The 26,391-nt window shown below is 47.8% G+C and overlaps 1 protein-coding gene across 5 annotated transcripts in view; it reads left to right on the top strand.

Annotated features, from left to right (window-relative positions):
• The window catches only part of LOC308182633 (uncharacterized protein), a 172,799-nt gene that overhangs the window by 7,171 nt on the left and 139,237 nt on the right, over positions 1–26,391 (top strand). Inside the window, exon 2 of one of the 5 annotated variants that reach the window (XR_013941961.1) lies at positions 6,311–10,129. The exons of the other annotated variants lie outside the window; for them this stretch is intronic. The gene's annotated coding sequence lies outside the window, so the exon portion shown is untranslated. The remainder of the gene's footprint in view (positions 1–6,310; positions 10,130–26,391) is intronic. 5 annotated transcript variants of the gene reach the window in all.

The following is a 26,391-nucleotide window of genomic DNA, read 5'->3' as shown; positions in this document are numbered from 1 at the left end:
TCGTGCTTGGGTGGCAGATCAGAGGGCCCTGCCACCTGGCGCCCAGCTCCCTTTGTGTCCCGTCTCCTGTTTATTTAGGGGAAAAGAGATGTGGAATGGGAAGGGGAAGGCTCAGAAGGCAAAAGAAGTGGAACAGAGCCTCAGACGAAGTTGTAGTTAAACTTTGTGCTCGTGGAGAGGAGGCAGGTGTTTTCCCCTCTATCTGCAGGCGGTTCAGGCAGGAATCATCGTGACTCATCCTGCTCACAGGGCAGCAGCAAGAGCTTGTGACTGGCTGGGTGGAGGAAGGACGTATTTAAATGTTTGGTTAAGGAAGGCATTGAGGAAGGGACACTTTGATTTATTGCTGATTGAGCAAGAGATAAAAATCAGGCCTTTCCTGTTATAGATGCTTCCAAACCTCTGGCCGTGAGGCTACTAACTCATGTTTCTTGATTCTTCTGCAAATATTCTGCATTTATCTTTACCTTTAGTATTTCTCTTGTCTAAAGACAGCTGATCTGATGGCACAGAGAACATCCTTAACTCTTTCCTATGAAATATGTACAATACATTGGTACTGAAATACTTGCAGACAAATTTAACGTATTTTTGGTCAGAATTTTTGTGTTTCTAAAGTTATTTTCAATATTCAGTTAGTGAAATGCTTAACTTTTCATCTTGAAATGACTTTGTCTCAAAATTGTGCAACTTTCTTCTAAAAATTAGAAGCCTAAAATCACTTGGCTGTGTCTTTTACAAAGGTACGTTCCTTTTGATCATTAACTTCTGATTCTATGGATGACTTTAAAGTTGATCCTTTCTTTCCAGATCATGATTCATTTTATTTCAAAATTCTTAAAGCCTGGAATGATAACTAATGCTTTTGGACAATTCTCACAAAGCACAGAGATGCTTCGCAAATGCGTGCAGAGGCCATCAAGGGGGCAGACAAGCAGGAAGAAAATGGGGTGAATGATGGGGAGGCACAGGGCTGCACGCAGCCTTTTGAACACGCGGTGATTTCCTTCTCAGAACTGACGGCTGAATCATTTCAGGCCTGATCTGATGTTCTGTAGCAGCCGAGCGTTGCAGTTTTATGTAAGCATCTTGAAAATAACGCAGTGCTTGTGTTCCTAGGATGTGATGTACCTGGGCTGTAAGCACCCCTGTGGGCTCAGTGCTGCTGGGAGCGGGCTGGGGGGTGCAGGTTTGCCTGTCCCAGGAGGTGCAGAAGTGGGGGACAGCATTTTTGGTGGCTTTTTCCTCTGTGATGCCCACTTTCCCTGAGCAGGAAGCAAGCTCTCCTGTCCAGAGGATTGCCTCCCCTTGGTGCTCAGTCTGGGCCCCTCTTGCTGCTTTTAACAGTGTCCTTGTAGGGCTGCTCAAACTGAAGCCACTCACTGGGATGGATTCAGAGCTTGTGCTGATGCACATGGGTTTATTTTTAAAGCCATGGATGTTTGTAATTATCCTGAGTGTGAACACATGCTTTCTCCTTGTGAAAGGAAAGCACTAGCCCTTAATGAGATTTATTCTTTCAAGCCTGAAATAAATTAAACATGGCAGCATGAGGTTTTTCTGCAGCAATGCAGTGAAGCTGTAAATATTTCTAAAATGATCTAATTCTCTTATACTTTTCTCCAGGCAGTAGCGCTTACAAGCGTTTCCCTTTAAAGGCTCCTTCTCCACCCAAATTCCTTTCCCGTGTTGTCACCTGTGTATTCCAGTCATCTGTTAGCAAAAATCAGAGTTGTTCCCCCCTGCCCCAGAAATTTGATAAAGCAAGATAAGGGGGAAACCCGAGGCCAGAGCCAAGACAGGAGCTGCATGATGGCTTTGGGGGTGACAGTTGATTGCAACCTCAAACTGCTCTTGTGTACACACAGTCCCTGGGAGCATGTTCTGGAGACTGAGCAGTGCTGGTTTTTTTTGCCTGCATTTTCAGGATTTCATGTTGTGGAGGGCCTCGTGTTGCTGCTGCAACTCCCATCAAGCTAGAGGTGGCGTGGTGGTGGAGGGGCTCAGGCAGGGGGCTGAGTGCTGGCCGTGTCCAGTGTCCCACCTCCAGGGACTCCTGTGCCAGCCTGGGCAAATCAGGCGTCAAACTGGTGCGGTTTCTGGTCAGCAAAGTGGTTAAATGCTCTCCTCTCCCCCCGCTTCAGACTGCTCTGTCTGTAAGCTCCTGGGGGAAGGGCCTGGTACCGCAAACCAGTGACTTGCTGGGAAGGTGACAGGGAAGATGAATGCAGGGCTGTGAGGCTCTGAGAGCTGGGCTCGGATTTCCCCTCCAAGCCCGGAAGGTGCCCAGCTGTTTGCACATCTGGGGGCTGTGTATGTGGTTAGATGGGATGTTCCTTCTTGTACGTGAAATAGCTGGGAGATAATTGGTTCTGCTCTAGCGATCTCCACCTTCCTGCTAAAAAATCCCATGTGCTGTAGTGTCCTTAGGCCTAGGCTCTAGTTAAGGAAAGCTTGGGTTGTCTGAGAAATAGCCTTAACCCAGGGCTTGAGTGCTCACCATGGCTTCGAAGGGCAGAGATGCTCCTTGTGAGCAGCAGAAATGGTAGAGGTCCAAAGCAGCCAGCAGACTTCTCATTGTGAGGAGAAAAATAATTAGGAACCACACTCTGAGGAACCTCACAGGCCTTTTTTAAAAACAAGTGACTAATTATAGGTTGTAGGAACTATTTGCATCCTAGTGTTGGTTTTGATTTTTCCTTATTCAACTGATTTAGAGGTCAAAGCAAAAAAGCAACAAAAAAAAGAAAAAAAAACCTTTCCTCTGTTGTGTTACTTTGGTACCAAATGTCAGTGTTAAGTGGAGTCATGGTTCCTGTCATTTTCTAAGCAGCCTTACTTCAAAAGAATTTGAAGAAAAGTTTGGGGTCAATATTGCCTTTATGGTGTTCACTGCAGTGTTGCAAAGCAAGACCCACTGGTGGTGGCAAGCTGGGGTCAGACTTTGCAGCTGGGCTGGTGTCCGGCAGCCTGGGGACAGGCGGGGGCTCTGTCCTTCTGTGGCCAGCCAGAGCCCACCTCTCCTGTATTAGTTGGATGGATCATCACATGTAGCTGGGTACTGCATCAGTGAACAGCTTTTCATCTGTGTTTTGTTGTAAGAACATATTTTTTTTTTTAATATAAGGCTAGCTTTCTTCCTTTTAGGCACCCCAAACTCCCTGTGAGCCTTTTCAATTAGGCTTGTCCCTGCTTGCTCACAGCCCTTCTCCTGGCTGAGCTCTTTTCTGCCCAGCTCAGGGCTCACCTCATATCCGAATTGGCTTCTTCCTCCAGGCCGGGTGAAATCCTCCAGGGCTGCCACTCGCAGGGATTTGTGGCTTTTTGGAGACAGCCCTGCTGACTGTCGGCCAGGTCTACCTGGGTCCCACCAAAGCGGGGTTGAGCTGCGGTAAGGGGAAGGCTTGCTGGGAGCTGCACTGTGCTGACAAAGAATCTTTATAATTTGTTGGGGGCTTTTTTTTGCAAACAGTTGCTAATAATCTGGCAGTCAATTTCCATTTAAATGGAGGCATTAACCTCGGGAGCCCCACAGAGGCTGGCTGGAGTGGGAAGTTAAATACCAGCCTTACCGTGCACTGTTTTAACCTGCTGTGTAGCTGGAGGTAAATAAATTCTGATACCTCTTAATGAGTCATTTTCCTCTGTGATGCCGTTGTCCTGCCTCCCCTCTCAAACAGGAGAGGAGAAGGGCTTAGCGTGCCCTCGGTGCCCTTATTTCCTTGTACTTTCTTCACCCTGGGCCTCAAAACTTCAGCCAGCAGTGCCACAGGCAGCGATGCTGCAGCGGTGGCATCCCAGAACAGGGGAGTTGCAGTGCCAAAACCTGGCAAAACACCACAAGCATCCTGGGATACTCAGTGCTCAAATGCAGCAAAAGCAAGACTAGCACAGATGTGGAGCAAATGGTATCAAAGGAGGGGAACTGCAGGAGCTGCCTTGCTTGTCTTCTTTCCTTTCCCACCCGAGATGCTCTTGCTCTGTAGGCTGGGGGCATGCTGGTGGTCTGGCTGACCCTGGTAATCCCTCCCAGCCCTGTCTCCTGGGGCTCTGAGATCCTGCCAGCCCAGCACCCCTCTGCCATGAGGAGCTTGTCCCACAGAGACATCTGATGTGGCTCTGTGGGGCTGCAGCATCTGCAAGGGGCAGGCTGCACTCGGTGTGTGCTGACAGCTCCCTAATGGCAAATCCCACATCACCAAGTAACGCAGACCAGTGTCTCCACTTGGGCTCATCTGTGCTCAAGGGAGCTTGCCAGTCTCCTTTGAATCCTTTGACAGATGTTTTCTAAAAATAAGGCCCTAACTGGAGCCAGCTGCTTGCCCTTTCCATTGGTTTTCTCATTCTGATCAGATTTGTTTTCCTTTGGCACAAGCTTGCATCCCATAACCACTGGCTTCTCTGCCACAGAGGCCATGTAAGGAGCTAGCAGACCGCTGAGAAGATGACTCCAAGCTACGTGGTTGCTTCCAACTGCAAAGTTAGCTTGGGGGTGTTCGGGGTCTTGGCTAAAGGGATGAGTTTTTTCCTTTGTCTTGAAGTAGTTGTTGCCTGCCTTGGCCATAGGGGAGCAGTGTCTCCAGGGTGAGACAGCCTTCAGGCTGCCAAGGTAGCAGTGCAAGCCCTCTTCTCATCCCTGCAGCCCCAAGACAAACCGCCTGGGGGGAGTGAAGCTGCTCCAGCTGCTTATGAATTCTTGGCATGGCCGTGTAGTCCGCAGAGGTTTGAGTCTGCCCTTTCCAAAATCTCTGCTCTTAAACCCAAAAGAGCTGGAGCCAGGGTCCTGAGGAGGTGGTGCCAGACCCTTGGTGGTTTTCTCTGGTTGCCTGCTTTATTTGTGGTGGTTGGCCGCCTGCAACGGATGGCATCTCAATGTGGGCTTGAGGGCTGGCAGGCAGGGAAACGCATGCTCTGCTGGGACAGCCCAGGGAGGAGCATGCCCCTGAGTCCACAGGGAGGGCAGTGCAGAAAAGTTCCTCTTGTGAGATGTGAGCGACGCATTTGTGAACTCATGGGATGTTCTTGCTGCGGGGAGCTGAGCTGCCCATTGTTTTTTTTTTTTTGATGTGAAGAGAAGTGACTAGGTTAAATATAGTCAGGGGAGCCATTGCTGTAATTACGGCATTACTTGAGTCAGTAAGACGCAATGATCTGCTTACCTGGGAAGTTATGATGGCCATTATTTTTACTGCAGGAGTGCTCAGAGGCCCTGATGCATGAGGAGTTATGCGGAGCCAAAAGACAGTCAGCCTCCAGGAACTGGTGGTCTCTCCTCAAAAATGCTGTCGGGTGCCTCTGCTTGCTGCCGTGTGGCCCTTGCATGCTTGTGCTCCAGGCTGGAGAGCAGGAATGTGAGACTGGTGATGCTCTAACCATTGGCTGTTACGCCCTGGCTTCCTCTGCCTGCACCTTGCATCCTGAGGTGTAAAGGCTGCGGAGTGGAAGTGTGCTTCTAGGACCCCAAATATTGAGAAATATCAGGTCCCAGGTTATTTCCATCTGGTCTTCAGGGGGCTGCTCAGGTTGGATCCTCTGGGTCTGAACTGTCTCAGGCTTCTGTCTGCACCTGGCAAGGCTTTCCTGCTCCGTTAGCACAAATGATCAGCTAGGTACTGGCACATTGCCCCTGTGGACTGTAATGGCGATTTTTATTGGGTTTATAGATTGCTAATTATTTGCTCATTGTTATAGAGATGAAAATTTTTCTTTCAGCACCTGTCCTTGTTGACTCAGCTTGCTTGAAATCAGTGTGCATCAGCTTAGCAGATGGGCTGCCTTTTGATATGAGCAGGACTCCCTTGTCATCCACCTTGCAGACCTTCAGCCAGGGATGGTTGGGGGGAGCCTGGGGGGTGTGTGGGCACCCTTGTGGGCTGCTCTTTGCCATGGCACTGTCACACAGGTGTCACAAAGCATAGGGAAGTAAGGAGGAGGGAAACTGGGATTTTAGTCTCTTCTTGAAAGAATTTATTTTAGAAGCAAGTTCTTGAGCCTTCAGGAGAGAATCTGTTTTCAGCATATGGGAAATGATCTGGGACTAGGTTGTGTTTAAAGAGCCAGGCTGCACAGAGGGGAAGGTACAGAAGCTTCCTTATCCTTGCGTGATGCTGGTAAAAGGCCTTTTACTAAGACATTCTGGGGTTGAAAGCTCACTTAGGGACAAAACTAAAACTTCAGTAGAAAATTTTTTCCACAAGTCTTCAAAGTATTATTTGAGAATCTCAATCTTGTAGAGGGCCATACAGCTAAATATCAGCTTTTTCCCTTCCCGGTTTTTGAAAATGATTTTCTGCTTGCGCTCACCATGTAGGCTGTGCAAGCCTCCAGGTCTCCATCTCGGCAGCAGTCCTTCCCTGCACAGGAGGGTCAGAAGGACTTGCTTCGTGGTCCTCATCAGTCAGAAATTATTTCATCCTGTCATCTCTGGTCGCTTCTGTTCATCCCTACAAACCAGTAAATAAGCAGATATCTAATAGCAGCCTCCCCTTGCATCAGAGAAGTGCTCTCATCTAAATAGGAAAGGATCTTCGGGGCTACAATTAAGTGTGAAGGAAGGTAGGCAGAGGGAAATCTCCAGGAGAGCAGAGCCAGCATTGTGTGCTGACATCTACTGTATTGATCTTTTTAAGTGGGGCACTGTCAAGTCTTCATTTTCAAACAAATATTCACTGGTTCAGTTAAAGCCTTGGGAACTCAGCATGCAGCATTGTCTGTGGCATTGTAAACTCCATCAGGTAGAAAGATTTTGGCAGGAAACCTTTTAAAAAACCAAAACTCCTGAACTGAAATTCTCAGAGGCAGGATTTTTTAAAATTTTCCCAGAACAAAAAGATGCTTTGATGTTGGAGCTGAGGACAAAACAAGCAGGAATGTGTGAAGAATTAACTGTCTTGCCAGTGCTCCTGTCTCTCCCAGCTGCAGATTTCAGTGCTCTTCTGCCTTTTAAGCCTTTACAGCCACTGTGGGTGGGGACAAATTAAAGCCATTTGGATCTGAGGCCAGCAGTCACAGGAGCTGTTGTACCACATGCTTACCTCAAGAGATTCCTTCCTGTCTCATGTTCTTGTCGTGCCCATTTCAGAGAAAATCAGGGCAATGCAAACTCAAGTGGGACATGAGGAGACCTCTTACAGCTCTGGGGGGCTCAGGGATGTAGCTGGGGCCTTCTCCCACGGGACTGAGCTCTGCTGATGGATTTAACCACTTGTTTCCAAATGCTGTGGTAGCAGGTAGGTGGGTTGAAGCAAGTCATGTGTGCAAATGGTTGGTCTCACTCTGGTTTCAAAACAAATCCATCAGTCCCAGAGACCCTATTTTGTGCTCCTTGTGGTCACCTCATTATTACAAATGCCCACTCAGTGGCTGGCTCAAAACCAATATTACATGAGCAAACAGATTGTTTTCTGCTAACAATCCCTGAAACAAACTACTTGCTACTCTCAGCCCCAAGCCTACATGATGCAATTAAATGGGACTGTGGCAGTTGGTCTTGTATACAAGTCGCATTCATCCTCTGGGAATGGGAAGATCTGATTTTATTAGATTCATTATGCTTTCTTCAGGAATTAATAGCTCCTGAGACTGTTGGCCTAATGTGCCTGATTTTATTTTGTAATTCAATGGCATCAAGAAAACTGCTGGCTTGATCCACACAATCCACTAGCCCTTCTCACCTGGTAGTGAGGATGCTGTGTGTGTGTACAGAGCTCCTCTGGGGTGCTGCTCTTGCCCAGATTCAGCACAGACCTGTCTTGTTGGGTAGCACATTGAGCTTTTTTTCAGTGCCCTGTGGGACAGCATGCTTTGCAACTAAAGAAATCAGGGCGGATGAAAAGGCTGTCGTGCTTTGCATGGAGGACACAAGAGGAGCCAGTTTCCTTATGAATTTCCAGGCTGTTGAATGATGTGAAGGATATGTCTGTGGCTGCTAAATGATACGATGTTTGCTGGCTACTGATAAAACACGAGCTGATTTCACCATTTGTGGGAGTTAATCTGGGCTGAAACTGCACTGACAGTCTTCTGGAGCTTTCTTTTCCCTTACTGAAGATGCATGGGAGGGCACTTGTTATCTAACTGCATGTTTTAGGGGTGTATTTACATTGTTTCCTACACTGTTTACTTTCTTTTGAAATGGGGGGAGGAATTTGTTATTGATCGTGGAATGCCAGTTCTAAATAAAGAATTAAATTTGTAACTTCTGTAGCCTTTGTAATTGCCTTCCAGACAAAGCAAGGTCAGGGTGAGAGCACCTTTGCTGGGGGGAAGGAAGGACATATGAACAAACAGCTCTTCCTCTTAAGTGAGACTACACAAACTGAGCGCTAGGGAACATGATCTGGGACAGGGGGGCTGCCCTGGGGCTTGGTTTGTTCCAGGGGAAGGGTCTCTGCCTCTGGGCATCTGCAGTAGCAGCACTGAAGCCTGCTTGTGGCTGGGATGAGTTCTTGGTCCAGGCCTGCCAAAAGGTAACTGATGCTCATCTGGTGAGCTGCTCTTGCTGACCTCCACTTCCCGTGCGTTTCACAGCCACTGTATTAAAAATAAGCACTCAGCTAGTGATACAGATTTAAACTGAAAGATGCTTTTCAGGGATGACTGCATCCCTGCCTGGCCATTAGGAGAGAGCTGTCCCCATGTGCACATCTTGTGGGTGGAGGAGGAGGAACCTTCTCCATGAGGGGTTGCCAGCACCTGTGGGGAGCAGGCAACTGTGCTGAGAGGAGACATCAAGGGCTTCTGTGTTATTTGGGGCTGATTTTCAGCAAGTTCTCTTGCTGTTTTAGAGCAACGGCACCTGAGACACAGCACTGGTGAACAAAGATCCTGTTGTGCAAAGGATGAAGAGGCAGCTCTGCCCCCAGTGAACATGGCATTCATGCTATAGGATGATGAGTCCAGGCCAGAGGTGTCAGGTCACAGCTGGCGTTCAGCTAAGTGTCCACAGAAACACATCTGTTTTGTGTGTATGGGCTTTGTCAAAAGCTCTTCTCTGTTTCCGTATGTTGTTTCCAATGTCTCTGCAAAGGAGCAAGTGGAAGGGAAGGTCTTGCTGCGCCCTGGATCTGTGGTGGTCTCCGCTTGGTGCAGCTTCCTTGGCCATGGTACGAACTGGGAGCCCGATGGGTCTGCTGGCTGGTGTAAGACAAGGTCTTGTGATGGTTGCCTGAGATGGGAGAGGGAAGGAGCACCTTCCCCAACCAGGGAGCTGATGAGTCACAGGCCAGGGGAGCAAGGCTTTAAGGCAGAGTAATGCAATGAAGTGATTAAAAAGAAACAGCAGAAATAACCATCAGCGAAGATTAATCAATTTTAATGTCTGAAAGGACTGTTACATCATCTAGGCTGCTCTGTGTCATGTGGGCTATATAGCATGAGATGTGAGCCCTGTCCTGAGCTCAGTGCAGGTCTTTGCATCCAGGTCGCAGCAGCAGAACCCATGACTTCTTTGGGCAGCCTCTTCCATGGGCTGAGTGCCCTGGTGAAAATGGGTCCCTTGCTCTCTTCTGAGCTTGTCTAATTCTGCTCTCCAGCCACTGTTTTTTCTTCTGAGCGATGAGCAACCTGTACAGTGCCTGAAACATGGCCTTGCCAAGCTGCAGTGGGGAGACGGCTTAGCACTGCTGCCTTAAAATGCTGCCCTAAATTTAATTACGCAACGTGAGGGGATGCCGTGCAGGCAACGAGCGGCTGTGTTGGAGAACCCAAAGTTATTGCAATAACGCCTGCCTGCACCCGTGCTACTGCCCAAGTAGCGGTACTGGCGGCCCTGCAGCATTCAGCAGCCGGCTCGGGGGGGAATTGCCGAGCTGCGCCGGGGGGCTCCGGGCTGATGTGCCCCGGGGTGGGGGCTGCAGCCGCCGGGTGGCACTGCTGCCTCGCTCAGCCGCTGGCGGGGCTGCAGGGATCCGGGAGGTTAAAAAGGGATGGAGCCTGACATGGCGCTCCTCCTGGCTTCTTGCTGCTCTTGTCCCGGTCTCCTCCAGCCTTTAGAGGCGTTCGTGCTTGTGGGTGTCCTCTAGCAAAGAATGGCACAGGGCGCCTTCATCCCTGGCACGGTCCCTACGACAAGGAGGCTGCACCGCTTTCCCGGCCTCTCTGATAAAAAGGAGATGGGCCACCCTGCAAGGTACGGGGGAAGGTTGAGAGCAGGAGGTGCCCTCATCCAAAGTCTACTTTGGATGTTTGGATGTTCTGTTCGTATTTTTTAAGATCTCATGATAGAGTGGGACTGGAGTGCTGATTTCTCGAGCCCTTTGGGGGGGACAAGTCCCTTTCTTATCGAGGCTTCACAGAAGCATGCTGAAGCAGTTGATGGCTGCTTTTTCTCCAGCCTCATCTCACCCTTCTTTGGGAGACTTCTTTGGGGATCTTGCTGCAAAGATGCCAACGTGCTGTTCCTACCAGCATCTCTCAGCAGTGGAGGGAGAGCACAGGGAACAGCCCAGGCAAGGCGGGGGTGCTGTGGGAGGAAAATCTCTGAGCTGTCTTGGCACAAGGAAGAGGTTGGCTGGGATAATGAAATTCCAGCTGGAGTTGTGAGAAATCGGTGTTCTTTGGGGATATAGGTCTAATTTCAGATTCTTGGGTTTAATTGCATTATTTCCATTACATCTTCAAACTCTCTGTGGTGAGTAAGCACACCAGCACTTCGGGTTTGTCTCTGCCACATCTAAACTGAGGATTGCCATTGCTGCTATCCCTGTGCCTGCACTGTGCTGCCCTGCACGTGGTCTGCCACCTTGTAGACAAGCTGAATGGTCACTTCTGCTGCCAGCCCTTGTGGTCTTGGGTGAACTGAGGTGGCCTCAGACCCTGCCACTTGTTTTGCTTTGTGCCGGGTGGTCAGGGAAGAGATCTGCAAGGGCTGGGCTTTGCTTTTTGCTCCCCTTTGGAATCTGAGCTGATAAATGTGAAATGGTGAAGGGAGAAACACTGTGTGGAAGATCTCCTGCAAGGTGAATGGGAAATGATGCCTCCATGGAGTGTGCTCAGAACGTTTTCAGGTTTCCCCCCTCCTGGGTTCAGTTTTGGATCTCCTCCACAGCACAGATGCAGCTGGGGGAGCTTAGGCCTGGGAGACTGAACAGTGCTGACAAGAGGCCAGAGACAGTTCACAAGGAGAGAGAAATGGATAGAAAAACTTTGTGTGAGATCAGCAAATGAAAAGTCAACCACTTGACCTTCTCTGAACTTATTTTAAATCCATCAGGCATGGAGAAAATTGAGACCATAACTCAGGTTGCTCCTGTTGGTCCCATTACCATTTCCATTACGCTGGGCTGTTTGTCTTAATTGAGATGGAGCCTATCCTATGACTAATTGCCAGGTCATGTTGGCCCTAAATTAAAGAATATATTTTTACTTTTTAACAACTTGAAAGTCCAGTTACTGGCACGTTTCCTCTATAAGTCTGTCCTTTTCCAGGCAAGCTAACTACAGTGTCCAAGTTCAGACTAACCTACATTTTTTATTATAAGGCTGATTATGTTCCCGTAGTGCCTACACATGAAATGGCACGAGTGGGTGCCCGCAGGTTTTTTTTTTTTTGCCTTGGGGGTTCACAGTATGGATAAAGGCAAGAAAACTGCTTCCTGCTCAAACAAGCTCACATAGATTCATCAGGAACAGGCCACGCCAGCCCAACCAGTTTGCTTCTTTGTGGGTGAACTGGAGGATGCTTTGGGAGAAAATGTGGAGGGATTTTAGCAGAGAAAAGTGTCTAATTGCCAGAAGGGGAAGGAGTGACGGGGCAGCAGGGGAGTGGTGGGGCTGCAGCAGCTCCTGTGCCCTGTGAGGCAGCCAGGTGATGATACAGAGGCCAGAAGCAGATTTGGAGAGGTATGGGCTTATCCTTCCATGCTGGTCAGCACTTCTGGTGTCTGCATGGCCACACTCACCTGATTAATGGGGGAGAGCTACAGGAATGCTCAGAGGACTGGAAAGTATGAGGGGAGATTGAGTGCTACGTGCTTGTTTAGTCTAGAGGAGAGAAGACAGAGTAGATGTGATAGCTTTTTACATATCTGAAGGCTACTTCAAAGGAGGAATGAGGTTTTCCATGCTTATGGTGGTCAGCGCCAAGCTCTCTCTGTGGGGCACTAGTATAGCCTCATGGCTCTGATGGCTTTCTTGACAGTTGTATGAATTGAAGGAAAAAATAAGTCATTTCAGTCCAACTAAAGTGTGGGACAGTGGAGTGGAGTATATTTTCTTAGAAACTTGGCTATAAATCTAACTTCAGTTCAGCCTGTGTCACCATGGATCTGCTGGGTGTTCGTGCCTAGGACATTGCTGTGAGGCTTGGAGCGCAGAGCGTGTCTCAGTCCCAGTGACACTACTTATTAGCTACCTCATTAATCAAGCGAGCCTGCCATCCCAGGGCTGCAGGGAGTTCTTGTCACACGGGATGCTGTCAGGGGCTTTGTCATCTCCAGGCACCTATGAAACACAACTCCCTCAGCCCCTCTTGTTCAAGCACCAACTGATGAGTGGCCTCCTGGCCCCATCTGGGCTGGAGGAGCTGTGGGAGCACGGCCTGAGCCTGCTGGGGCTCCCATGTCCTTCTCCTGGCAGGTATCACCACACAGAGGTTATTCCTCACCTGGTGAGATGCTGGGGTGGGAAACCCTCTGAGGGAGGTCCAAGAACTTGTTGGGGTTGCAGCCGCATGGAAGATAAGAGCACAGTAGCTGTACATCAACATCTCCATGGTGAAATGAAAGCAATGAAAGAGCAGAGCTCCATCGTCAGTAGCAGGCAGGGCAGCAAGGTGGGAATGCAGCACGTGTGCCAGTTATGTGCAGCAACACTAAGTGCTCCTGTAAGTTTCCTAGCTGGGCTTTCACAGTAAGCAGCTTCTAAAGGGGGGGAAAAAAAAAGTGAAGATGTCAGATCATGTTCATAAACTAAGTTTGGGCGTCAGGGTGTCTTTAAAAAGACCAGTGAGTAGAAGTCCAGTCAGACAAAGGGCAGTGGACAGGGAAAATCTGCTTAGAATGGAGAGGGACCGGTTAATCCAGTGATATGGATTATTCAGTTCAGTAAACAAATATAAGGGCCTCTCAGTTCCTGTGGTGGCATCCTCATGCCTCTGTGGATTTGTCCTCCACACTGCTTGCTGGGGTGTCAGAGAAAACCAGAGCAGGGCTGAGCAGTGGGCGGCTGTTAGCGTAGAGGGGGCGTGAGCCAAGCTACAGGAGAAAAGGTGCTTCCTTCCCGTGTTTTATTATGTACGTGTGCTCTGGGGTAGCCCTCCAGTAAAGCAATACTCCAGATCCTCTTCATCTGCAACTGAAAGCCTGCAGGCATCTGGCTTGCTAAGGGGCGTTCAGTTAGTGCTTGGCAGGAGGTGAGCTGGGCAGGAGCTGGAGCACCGAGATCTCCAAGCCTCTCAGAAATAGGCGAAGGAATTCCCCTGCAGAAAGGTTGCCAGAGAGCCTGCGCTGCATAGCTGGGAATGTTTTCCAGCCCTCTGATTTGTGTTACTGTCCGCTGTACTCTGAACTAGGCTGGAAAAGCACTCCCTTCAGAGCAGGGGGAGTGACAGGGTGCTGCAAGCGACCACGCTGCTCGGGGTGTCTCAGGAGCTGTCAGTGTGCTTGCAACACCAAGATCCTGCGAGGCAGAGCTCCGGGATCTGTGCCTGCACTTTTTCTCAGATTTCAGCTCACTCTTGACCCACTCAAACAGCTGAAAGTTCCTTGCTGCCTCTTTGTAGGACCACTTCAAATAAATTTCTTTTTCAGTGCTGGTCTCCCTGTGATCTCTCTGATGCGGAACTGGCTATTATAAGTCACAGCGAGCTCTACCCCGCTGCTAAATCTGCCCACAGCAAACCCTGCAGCCTCCCCCGGGAGCTGGCAGCCTGTGCTTTGACCCCTGACTGCTGCCATAACCGGCTGTGGTCAGCCCAGCAGCAGCCAGATTCTCTCACCCTTGAAATTCTCCCTTTGATGCTCCACCCCAAAGCTGGGGAGGATTCTTTTTTTCTCCTTGCCCTTATCCTAAGCCCTTGGCACTGAGATGTGTTGGACTGCACTTCCAGTTTACAGTACAGGGGGTTTTGCACCCTGAGAATGTGGCAGCCCAAGTAAGGGGCTGGGATATTTTGCTAAAGGGTGCCTTGGAAGTGACTGAGGGGGAAAAAAGACAATTACACCTCGTCAAGACCTTGCAAAGGCATGTTGACAAAATTGCCTATTTTCTGTTTGAGCAGCCAATTTGCAGGAGCAATCACTGCCACAGCAGGGAGTAAATTAGGTGAGCAATTGTGCCCTTGTGTTCTTAACATATTATCCGTATGGTTCTCACCTCTCTTCCCTGACATCCGTTATCTGTACTACCAGCAACCCATCCATACTCCAGCAAGCTTGGCTGATGTATCACGGAGCCATTACAGTGGCTCCCAAGTACAAGTACCTTGTGCAGGCTTTGATGGAGGCTGTGCTGGTGAACTTGGTGCCTTGGCAGTAAAACTAACAAATGGTGCTGTCAGATTTGGGGTCTTGGCTTGATGAGGAAAATAATGCTGCAGCGCTATCTCCGCTAATAAAATTGCTCCTGCTGAGCTGTGCTGCAATAGCAGTGTTCTGATAAGTGGCTGCGTGTGTTTAGCTTGATGCATCATTATTGATACTTGTTAGCATGATGAAAGCTCAAACACCGTCATTGCTCAACCACTCCACGTTGTGAAGGGGCAGCCTCGAAGCCTATCTGCAGAGCTGATGGATGTGAGGCTGCCTGACTGATTGTGATGAGTTCTGAGCTGCATGCGGGGGAGAATAAGGCGATGGTTGCCAGTATTATCACCTTAATTTGGAGTTCAAGTTCACAGTGTGACTGCTTGACCATCAATGCTGTTCGCATGTTGGTGTGGAGTGGGACTGGTGGCTGCTGGTTAAGGGATGGAGGGGGATGGTTTTCACCCAGCTCATGCCCCTGGGCTCTGACTCGGACTCCCAGTGCAGCTTAAATGCAGATTAGGGTTAGCTATCTGCTCTTGTCATGGGGTTTCGTCTGAAGCCTGCAAAGACGTGTGTTATGGCATAGGTAGCTGTTGGAAATTCTCTTCCCAGTCCCATCCCGTAACTGCTTGGATGCTGCTGATGGGAGGAGAGCTGTGTCATTCCTATGTTGGCTATAGGTAAGCAGGAATCAGTTTTTTGAGTTCCTGTTGCATGGGAGCTCCAATAGCACTTGGTGGTGTTATTACTGTTGCTCAATTGTCCAATGCATTCACTTCCCAAATGTCTCTGGGATGAGCTGATCCCTGCTGCTTTGAGACTCCGCAGACTTGTTTATTATCTGGGAAAGCCTGGTGTTATGTTTGGCCTCAGCCTTGCTATCCTTAGCTCTCCATTGGGAGCAGAAGGGAAGAAATGTGCAACAGAAGATAGAAAAAGGAAAACTTCCTGGCAGATTAGATGCTGGGGAAATGCCTGAGCTGGGCATTTCCATGGGGAGTTGCTACACTCCGCAGCAGCAGCTGCTGCTTCCAAACTGGCCAGGCTGGGAGTCAGGTTATTAGCCTGACTTCAGGAAAGTAGCTCAGAAATGGAAGATTAAGTCTGGAATAGTTTTCCTCTTGCCAGCATCAAGGCAAGCTGCTGGCCACTGTGAACAATGATACGACAGCTGTTGCATGAGACAGAGGTCCTCTGTTCCTTCTTTCACTGGCTCCATTAGGATTCATTAGGTAGTCTGCCTCTGGGATGTAGCTCGATGCAAGAGCCGCTGCTGTGCCCAGAGAAATCACTGGCTGCAGGTAGGAGCTCGCATGGGTGCAGCACAGGCAAACAAAGGAATTTCACCTGATGTAAGCTTATAACCTTCTGCCTCAAGTACCCTTGCTAAAGATGCTGGTGAGCTCTAGGCTCCTGGACACCTGGCCTCGTTATTTTCCATGCACCATCAACTATGAATGGGATTTGGTCTCTTATTCCAGAGGAAAACAGGCTTCCCCCAGGCAGGTCTGAGCCTACAGGAGCCAGCATTATCTGAGCACATTCATTATGGTTAAAGGGCCTTGTCTCATAATTATTCTCTATAAATTACACATTCATTTAAAATTATTATTACAAGATGGCTGGCTAATGATTCTTCCCCTTTGATTATTTATAGGGCATTTACTCCGTGTTAGCTGTGGCCGCTAGGATGGGTTCCAGGCTTGGCAGGGCTGGTGAGCCCTTGCTCGGTCCCTTTCCATTCAGGGGGTGTCGCAGCACTGCTGTGGGAGCTGAGGAGGGCAGGGGCTGTGCCCAGATCCTGCTTTGCTGCTGACCACTGATCTAAAGGCCAGCAGTGCGCCTGCAAGGAGTGGGGTAGGACCCAGTCCCTCTAGGGGAGGCTGAGGTGTCTGCTTCTCTTCTGACCTTGTTGCACGGGGCCAGAAACACCAATGGGGCTAGCCAGAGCCAGGGAAAGAGCAAACTTCACCATCAGTGTCCCTCCCTTGCAGGGATCAGGGTATGGTTCCCCAAAGCCCTGCCTTGTGGTCACAGCATCTTCCTGAAGGTCTTGTGTCCTGCCACCAGCCTCCTGTGGGATCTCATGCAAATTATTTTATTTCATAGCACCTTTATTCCCAATTTGTGAAATGGGGATAAAACTCTGCCCTACTTTGCAGAGGTGTTGCAAGGAGTCTAATTAATAAAGATGAGGGAAGCAGTGGTTGGGAGCAGCAGGGAGGGCTGTGTTTGCCTTGCCTGGAGAACATCTGTCATCTCCAGCGCTGGGAAAGGCAGCAGTCAAATAAAAGCGAGCTCCTAATGCATACCTAGGTACTTAAGGAGCTATCTACCTATTCACACAAAACAAATTAACACCTGCTGTGTGAAGAGTGGGGACATTCACTCTGACAAACAGATTTTTTCATAAAGGATATTGCTTAATAGACGGGTACAGTCATTTTCACAATTAGACAATTAACTCTGCCATTAAAAGTGAGCGAGTTCATTGAGCCAAAATGAAGAGCACCAAAAAATATTCAAGTTTGATGTTGCAGACAGGCAGCCCAAGGCGAGGTACAGGCTTTTCATCCTGAATGCTGATCACTGGAGCTTGATATGTGACAAAACTCCTGACTCTCTCCAACTTCTTGGCACGATGTCAGCGCTGGTACCGCTGCAGATTTAGCTGTCGAGACGTCTGCTGTTTTCTTGCACTTCACTCTCAGTGGCAAACACTTGAGGTAGGGGGGAGAAAAAAGCACAGCCAGATACTGGATAATGCCTGTTTAGGCAACTTTCAATGTCAAGTATACTTCCAAGTTCTGCACTGTGTTTAGGCCAGGAAAATCATCGAGCCTTTATCGGGGTGACGTGGGCAACCTGTGTTTGCTGTGCTCTAAATGGAGCTGTAATGGAGCCATGCAGGTCGTTGTCTCTGAAATGATCCTCCTTCAAAAAGGCCTTGACCCCATCTCAGTGAGATGAAATAGCTGTGGCTAAATGCATCCAGCCTGGACCTTATTCCCTGCTGTCAGGGTGCTGTACCCAGGAACAGGGTGCTGAGACGCTCCCCCCTGCTTCTCCTTCTCTCGCTTCTGGCCGGAGCGAGGCTGCTCACAGGCAGGCTGCAGGGCGTGCAAGATAAATGGGGTGCATTTTGGTGGTGTCAGTGTAGGTATCAACCTCACCTCTCAGGATTGATGGCATGGGTCTTGCTCTTCAACCCACTCTACCTCCTCCTAATGCATTACCCGTCTCTCCAGCGTGTCCTGCTCTGGGATCTGATTCTATCCACGCTTTCTGGAACTGCTCTTTTTTCTCCTCTTGTCTGATGAGGTGACATATCTCCCTCTCCAGCCACTTCCCAGAGCAAAGAAGATTTCTGGGAGCTCACTTAAATTGGAAGTGAGACCAGATTTGGCCAGACATTCCCCTGGCGGTGATCTTTTCTAATTTTAGCTGCTGGGATGACAAACTCTATCAGAATGGACTTTCTACGGAGTTGTGATGATTTACACTGGCTGTGGATCTTGTTCCGTGAAGATATCCTGAGTACATATCGATTAACATAATCAGTCTGCAAGCTCCTCAGCACCAACTCCTTTTTTCATGTTTTATTAATATTCACCTGAAGGAAGATAGGCCCTTGAAAAGGAACAAAACTAGGAATAGCTTGCTGCAGAAGTTTTGTGCAAGCCACTTTGCCCTTCATTGTTCCCCGGACTTGTGATCTCAGCCTCACAAAGCTCCCCACTTGTTTCCCATCACCAAAACCATCCAGGAGCCAAGTGCAGTGCTTCAAAACAAGAGCATGGTCCGTTGAAAGTGAATGTGAGGGAGCAAAATCCTCTGCAAGGAAAAAAAAGGTCAAGAAATTACCAATAGAAAAGTCTGTCAAGGTGGCAGCTTCCTCATGTTTGATTTCTATGAATATGTCTTATCTGATTAGCTTTACATCTTCCATCTATTATAGAAGTGTATTGTGTTGGAAACCATTCTCCAAACTGAGAAAATGCCTTATTACTTCTCAGGCCCTTTGTGAGAGCCAGGGAGTGGGAATGTTTTGTGTCTGGGGTGAACCATGGCCCCTGTTCCCTTCCTGATGCTCGCCAGATTGTTCTCTGATTTGGACACACTTCAATGGACACTTTTTAATCATCTTTCTTGCTGTCCTTAGGTCTTTTCATACATATTCTTTTTTTTTCCTTTTCAAGCATTAAAGATAGCTAAGCATGAAAGATAGTTTTGAAGATAAGTCCCTTTTGTCTCCTGGTTTTTGAAACGTATATATCAATTTTAGGTTTATTTCCCTAGGCAGCTCACTTTGCACCTGAAGTCAACTGGACAGACTAATAAGGCCAGAGAGGGAGACTGACAGATGACCAAAGAGAAAGATGGGCTAGAAAGCAGCTGAGACTCCCAGAAGACTTGGTTTCAGCTCTTCCACCCCTTTGTGCGTAGCATGAGCGAGTTGGAACAGGTGCTAGAGGCTGCTGCTGGCTTCCCACAGAGCAGTCAATGTGTTGTCAATACTGGCAGGTAGAGCTGATGCTATTTATACTTCTTACTGCCTTTCTTCCCCAACTAGGTTTATGTTAATTCAGCTCAAGTACATTCCTTTTGCATGTATATGATGGGGGATATTCTTGTGGTGCGAATAATATGCAATTGCCTTTTTACTTCCAAACATAAGTAGAGAAGCAAGGAAAAAATATGAATCACAAAATGATAATCAGGACATGCTAAATGCCATTATTTCTGCATGCCTGTTATGCTTGGACTACTCCTGTCCATGTGCAGTGGTTCCAGAGGAGTAAATAATCAGACTTTTCCATACTGGATTTTGCATCTACACTTACCAGTCTGGAAGTGTAAAGCTCTGAGCTGAGTACAGCCGGGGCTGCCGCACAGGCTGCGATGCTTAGGTGAGCCTTTCTTTTTCTTGAGTCTTTCTTTTTCTGTTAGGTGACTTTAGCAGCTCCTTTATGTAATGTTTACAGTGGGTTAAAAGCATCTTTCTGATACGGATCGCTTCACAGGTGGAGATGTTATAGGTTACAGTGGCAAAACGTGCTTTCAGATCAGTGTATCTTCGTTAGCGGTGTTTCTCTGCTTATGACATCCAATACATTTTTTGGGGTGGGTTCGCCTTGGAATGTTTGAGTCTCCATCTCAGCATTTGGGCACTTCAAGAATTTTCCAAAGACGCTTTCCTCTGAGAGACAGGGGAGATGATCTGCACATCGGGTGAAACCAGCCTTCTCCAGCAGAATTGTTGCAATTTTGAGGTGAGAGGAGGCAAGCTGTCACATCGTACCAGCATTGTCTTGGATATGACACTTTAACAAAGCCATTGCAGGCTCTGTGTATGTGTTTTTGTAACAAACTGTGATGAGCATGTTAATTAGATGTAAATTGTGTCTAAATATTTAAACTAAAATCGAAACAAGCCACTTCCCCTGTTCCATACCAAACATCCAGCTTAACGGTGACACAATAAACATCTCCAGGAGGCTTGAGGGGGGTGATGTGTCAGAAGGGATGTGAAAGGGTGTAGGGAACATTGCTTTCAACGTGACCTTTAAAGATTAAAAGCATTTGTTCAGCACATCATTTGAATGTACAAAGCAGATTTGACAGCTCTATTATTGAATTTTAACAAACTGTTGCTCCATATTGAAATCTTATGGCTTTATTGTGTGGTGCCTTGTGTGCACGTTTATTTGGAGCTTGTTACACAGAGAGGGAAGATGGGAGGTGAGGAGGAGCAGACTGGTGGGTAACTGGAGTTAACTGGTCAGGATGACGCATGCTGGCCCTGCTCAGGGGAGGGTGCTGGCAGGAGCCCACCCAAGTCAAGTCACAGCCATCTTAGGACCTTCCTTCCTTCCAGAGAGGTTTTTATATTATTTCCAAGGAAGAGTTTTTTTTTTTTTAACAAAGGTGATAAACATTTTATGTCGTAATAAAAAGTTGTTCTCTCCATATCTAAATAAAAAAATAGTGTGAGGAGCCTTTTCAGTTCCGCATCAGGCGGTTATACAAGGCACTTTTTTTATTTTTGCAAGACTGCCAAAGAAAGGCACTTAGCTCTTAGGTAAATTATGTACGAGCTTTGATTTTATCTGAGGGGAAACATTCTTTATCACTTCAGTTTCCCAGCGGCTGCAGCAGGGAAGAGCTGTGCCTTGCTCATGTTGGGCATGCCTCCGCATTCACAAATGTAGCTGGGATGGACGTGGCTGATTGTGTCCATTTTCCAACATTTGCCTCTGCTGGCAAGAAGTCTGATGGGGAGAGAGGAAAACCTCTGCTCCTATTTCTGATTTTTCATGGCTTTATTCTATCAGGCCTGCAGCCCTGGTTGCTACAGGCATGGGTCTCCAGGGCCTACCTGTGCTGCTCCAGCTCTTATCTCGCACTCAGGTATTTGCCCCAGCCATGCATCAGGCTCTCCCACAGCTGTGTCCTCCCAGCTGCTGCTCCACAAAGCCCACTTGCCTGGACTGCTGCTTATCTGGCTGGGGACAAACACTGTGCCACTTCCAGCTTTTGCTTTAAACACTGACTTGGTTGTACACAAGCCCTGCTCACATCCTCTGCCCTCAGCTGGTGAAATGAACACCACCACCAGCACCTGGGGACCTCACCATGGGGCTTGGGCTCCTTGCAGCTGCTGCTGCTGCAGCAGTTCCTCTCCCTGGTGTTTGTGCCCCAGGAGCTCAGGTTGCACACCCTGCAGCTGCTGGGTGCATGGCAGGCTCTGGGGGTCTTGTGGAAGGAGGGTGGGAAGGGCTCTGCACCCTCACATCCACGGAAATGCAACAACAGCTTTGATTTCTTCAGGACGAGTCAAATTTAATTAATTTTGACCTCTAGTTCTTGTACAAACTCTATCAATTTATCTGCAATTAACTCATGACTCTTGCAGAACTAATGATTTTTTTTCTTGGTAGAAGAAGAGAGGAAAAAGTAGCAGTTCATGGAGTCTTGCTTATTTAATTCCACAGCTCAACAAACTGACAGCTCTGACTCTTTCTTCCCTTGCCTGCTAGCAACAAGATCTTTTCCTTTGTTACTTTTCTTATTGTTTATGCTGGATTGAACAACAACAAAGATGTTGGTGTTAAGGCTGCAGGTGCATGATCAAGTTATTGCCACTTAATGAGTAACCATGTGTCAGATGAGATGCGGTGACTGCATGGGTCATAACCTCAGACAAATGCAAGGAAATGTGTGTGAATCTAGCTGATGAGAAGAAAGGTTTAAGTTAAGCTCAATTACCTTTCCTTTGCCATGGACTAGCAGGGTACATGTTGACAGGTACTGCAGTTTAGCTGGGATATGCTAATTTGTTTAGCTGGGTGCCTGCCTGACTTGTGGGCTCTCATATTGCAGGGGTTATTTCTGGGGTAGGATCCAGGCTCTAATTGATGGAGAGAGGAAAAAGCGCTGCTTTGGATAAGCTCGCGTCTCCTGTATATGTAAGGCACCAAGGTTCCCAGTTTAGACATCTGAGTTAAGCGTTGATAAGGAAATAATAAAATTCCTTCCAGTGAAACATGGGTATTGCCTTTTGTACTTTTGAAAAGTCTCCAGCTCCAACAGTGGACTTCTAACGTGTGAATATCCCTGTTGGAATCTGTCCTCACTGGAGGCTCATAAGAGCGGACTGGTTTTTAAAAAATTTATGGTGAAATTAAAGGGTTGGGTTTCTTTGCTTATCTATAAAAATGGGCTGCCAAATAAGGTCAGCCAACTGGACACAATTCATGCAGCTAGAGTAAGGCAATGCTTCATGAACTAGGTCACTCGGTTTTAATTATTCCACAGGAGAGGAAAAAAAAATCAAGAGCAGCTCTCACCCCAGCCCAACATGTCCAGAAAAGCACAGCTCTGTACAATGACTCCTGCTGTCCTCGCTGAGACATGAAAGAGCCGTTTGGGAGTTGGTCCTGGGAAGGAAGAAGGAATTCCTATACTGGATTTTCATGGGACAAACTAGGTGCATGTTTTCCATATAGCTCAGCAGCTAGTAAGCAGCATTCCCATAAAAAGCTGTCCCAGTTCACGGTAATAGGATTCTTCTATTTCAGTCTGAAATGCTTCCCCTTCTTTCAAAGCTATTCCCTTTGTAGCTAGTAACCTAAAATGATAACAAATGTTCTTTGTGCATGGTACCTATTCAATGTGTTGTGACTGCAAAGGAATAGCAAAGAAGCCAGTGAACACCCTTCAGAACAAAAAGACTGATTCCCCACAGGTCGTGCAGGATGAGCTAACAGCAGTCTGAATCCCAGAACCCATCTTCCTTTCCCATTTTATCTTCCTTTCTCACTACTCTCTGGTCAGAAGCCGAAAAATCAGAATTGCTTAGCAGCTTTGAGATTCTCAAGCCTGACTGTGTTTAACATTATTTTTCCTGTAAAAGCTATTTTGTATTTAACTTTCCTACATCGAATCAAAAAAGGGAACATTTTAGCAGTGTGCAGGTCTTATGTGCATCTCTTCTAATCCCTTAATCTTTAATTATATTTGAAACTTTAATTACTATTTAGCTACATTATGATCTCACTGTTGCTTCTGCCCTTTCTGTGATGCTGTGACAATTCCTCTCCAGCTAAGAGGGTCATGAGCCAAGTTCTCTGATCCTGACACATGTTCACCTTGCTTGTACCCCTTCTGATGGGTGAAAGTGGAGATCACGCTGGGTAGGAATACACGCAGGAGAGCAGTTTTTCCACTGACAGCTGCTAATTCTGCAGCCACGTTCCCAGTGCGCCTCTTAAGATGCATGTTTTTTGAGTTTGTCTTGGAATGGGATATTTTCTTGGCTGGTTCAACCTCCTTGTACATTTTATCACCTGAGAGGGGGGAAAAAAAAAAACATCCAAATGTAAAAACTTCAGCTTCTCCAAACTCCTTTGTTCAGAAGGATTTGGCTAAGGAACTTTCAGCTCTTAAAGTGTGGGTGTGAACTGAGGCTGAGTTTGAGATGGTGCTTTCCTGTCATTAACTGGTGAGATAGATCAGTGCATTACTTGTGTGGGTTATACAGTGCAAACTCCCATAGAGGATTTTGGGATCACCCATTCCTGCAGGAGTGACCAGATGACCTTAGTCCCCAGACTCTCACAGCAGAATCTAGGTTTCATTGCTCATTGTTTGGCTAGGTCATGCTGTACCTAATACCAGCTGCTGCTCCTAGGTGGTGAGAACTTTTTTCTGCCCTTTTTCCTGTAGGCCTGAGCAGTCCCTAAGGCATTACTACGTGCCTTACGATTTTTCAGAAGAGGCCAGCATGCTGCACACAGATAAAGGGGCTGCATAGGAGGTGCCTGGTGCTGAGCCCTGCAGGACACTTGTCCTCTGGCCTTAATTGCACAAGAGGTGACAGTGGTAGGGAAGGAAGGAGGTAGCAGGACAGGGTAAACATGAGATGGGATGTGTGCAGGGGTAACTGAGACAGGGTCAGGTGTCAGGCTCCATTTATTTCCCTGGGGCAGATGGTTTTTCCTGCAGTACATACCATAGTGCTAGCTTATTATTCTTTCTCAGTACTAATGGAAATAACTTCGTCCTAAAGATGATGATAATGAGCAGGAAGAAGCTTTTACCACTTGGCTGTAACACTGAAGTGCTTCCCTGTGGCAAGAGTCTTCACAAATCACAAGGAAGGTCCTTTTATCCTTCATCCACCTTCACATCTCTGTCCAGCCACTTCACTGTGCTGTGTGGAGTAGCCTCTTTACACTGTGCCAAACTCCAAGACTTCAAGCAGTTTATTCCTTCTATTCTGACTGCCCCCAACCCTTTTAAAGACTCCACCATACTCCTTCAAAGCCCATGGAGCTGCCCCAAGCCAGAGCTGTCCCAGCTCAGAACGTCTCGAATAATTCACATGAGAATGGCAGCACAGCAGGGGGAAGTTTTCATGAAGTTCCATTTAGAGCCCCCCATCCAACAACTGATAATGTAAATAAATGAGATTGCAGTTGTGTTAAGAAGATCTGGAGGTCTGGATTGAACTCAGCCAGGGAGTTTCTTCCATGTAATAATTTTTTCCACTGCTGTCTAGCCAGGTCTTCTGCCTGCTGCAGATCACCCTGTGTCTCCAGTTTCTTACTACAAGCAACCCGATCGTGGTGGCTATCGGTGTTTCACAACGATCAGAGCGCCATTTTGTGAGCACACAGATACCAACTGGAAAGCAGGCAAACTTTCTGTGATTACCATCTGCTCGCCTTGTCTCTTACTTCGTGCTACTGCATCAGCTTTGCTCTTTTTGAATTCTGGCACTATTCAGTGGCCGGGGATTGATTGTTTGTTTATTTTTGCCTTCACATTTAGTATTGATTAAATATTTATCAGTGTTAAGAGATTCTGCACTGAAAAAAAAAAATCCTGTCTTCCTTGTGACTCTTACAAAGGCTACAGAGGGGATAATGTATATAAATAGCTCGTGGGCCTGGCAGGCTTCCCCACAAGGCGGATGGTGGTCAGCCACGGGCGCAGGCTTTGGGCTCTATCAGTTAAGCCATTTGTATGGAGGATGGGCTCGTGCCAAGGTGTCTAGAAGTAAGGATGGGATGCATATGGTGCTGGCCACGCAAATCATACCCTGAGCTGCACTGTTTACTGAAGAAAATGTAGGTTTTCGATGCTATTATTTATGCAATTAGCCAGACAAGAAACCCAAACACAGGCTCTGTTCCTAGCAAAGTGGCTGTGGCTCCAGCCGAGATACTTGCAAGTGTCAGATAGAAGACATTGTGTTTTGGCTGGCCTGCTGCCATCTCTGGGGCTGCCTGTCTCTGTAGGCAGGTCTCCGCAGGCACCAGTTCTGCTGTTAAGCATTTTTCAGTGTTGGGTGCTTTGTGCCTTAACAGCAAGTTACCCTTGCGAGTTTCACAGCTTTAAAAACCTGTGAAGGGAAGGGGACACAGCTCCTCAGAGGAGCAGTGAGGTCCTTTACTTTCGAAGCATGCTTCTGTTTTGGAAGGGACAGTTTGCAGGCTGCTCCCAGAAGCTGTGCAAGGCTCAGCCCCTGGGGCTGCTGCATCACCCCAACAGGAGGATTAATCTGTTTACGCCAAGCAGGTGCCTGGGATGAAGGCAAACAGTGTGGGCAGCAGCTGGGGGAGCTCTCTGTATGGTCAGGAGACTCTCAGCAGCATCTGCCCTGCCACAGCAGCTGAAAGGGGCTGCTCTGGGCTGGCAAATTCAGTCTGGCTGCAGCTCGCACTTATCCACCTGCATCTGCTGCAGGTAAAGGCTTGGTCCCTCTTTCTGTGGCTTGGGGGTGGTTTTCTTTGTCTCTTTTTCCCCTCCTGCCTTTGCAGTTTGATTTTATTTGAAATAGAAACATCCGTGGCTGGTCTCTCTCCAGAGAACCAAGACTGTTTATTCTCTTTCTGGGCTGGATTGAGCAATTGCTGCTTGTGCCAGGCATGTAGCTCCTCGGCTGAGTCCTGACTCCACAGGCATCAGATTTCTCAGTGACTTCAATGGCACAAATGTTCTCTGAGTGTTTGGGTACCTTGCCTAATTTGTACTTCTCTAGTGGAGAGAATAAGGCAAGAGATGTAGGAAAAGAAACTCTGCCAAAGGGTCATGCAGAGTATCGGTGTTAGGTGCCTGCTCGGTCCTGCTGCCTGCAGGAGCTCGTTCAGTGCTGTTTCTAGCTGTTGAGCTTAAGCTGTGAAAAGAATTATCTAATGGGTAGGGGTACAAAACCCACCCCACTCTGTTTGTGTCTGCATTTTGCAGAAATGTAGCTTTTGGCCTGCTATTTATTGATTTTGGTCTGACGAAAAGAAAGAAGAGGAAGAAATAGAAATTGGCTGGGTACTTTTTCTTTTTGGGGTTCATTGTTCTACCACCTTGTTAGGAAAAGTTTATACCTAGAAGGAGATTGTGCTGCTCTTTCCTTGACAGCTCT

Source organism: Anser brachyrhynchus (assembly GCF_964034855.1).
Source record: "Anser brachyrhynchus genome assembly, chromosome: 25".
In the NCBI taxonomy this organism is placed as follows: Eukaryota; Metazoa; Chordata; class Aves; order Anseriformes; family Anatidae; genus Anser; species Anser brachyrhynchus.
Note: the sequence above shows the minus strand (reverse complement) of the source record. Positions and strands in the feature narration are given on the sequence as shown.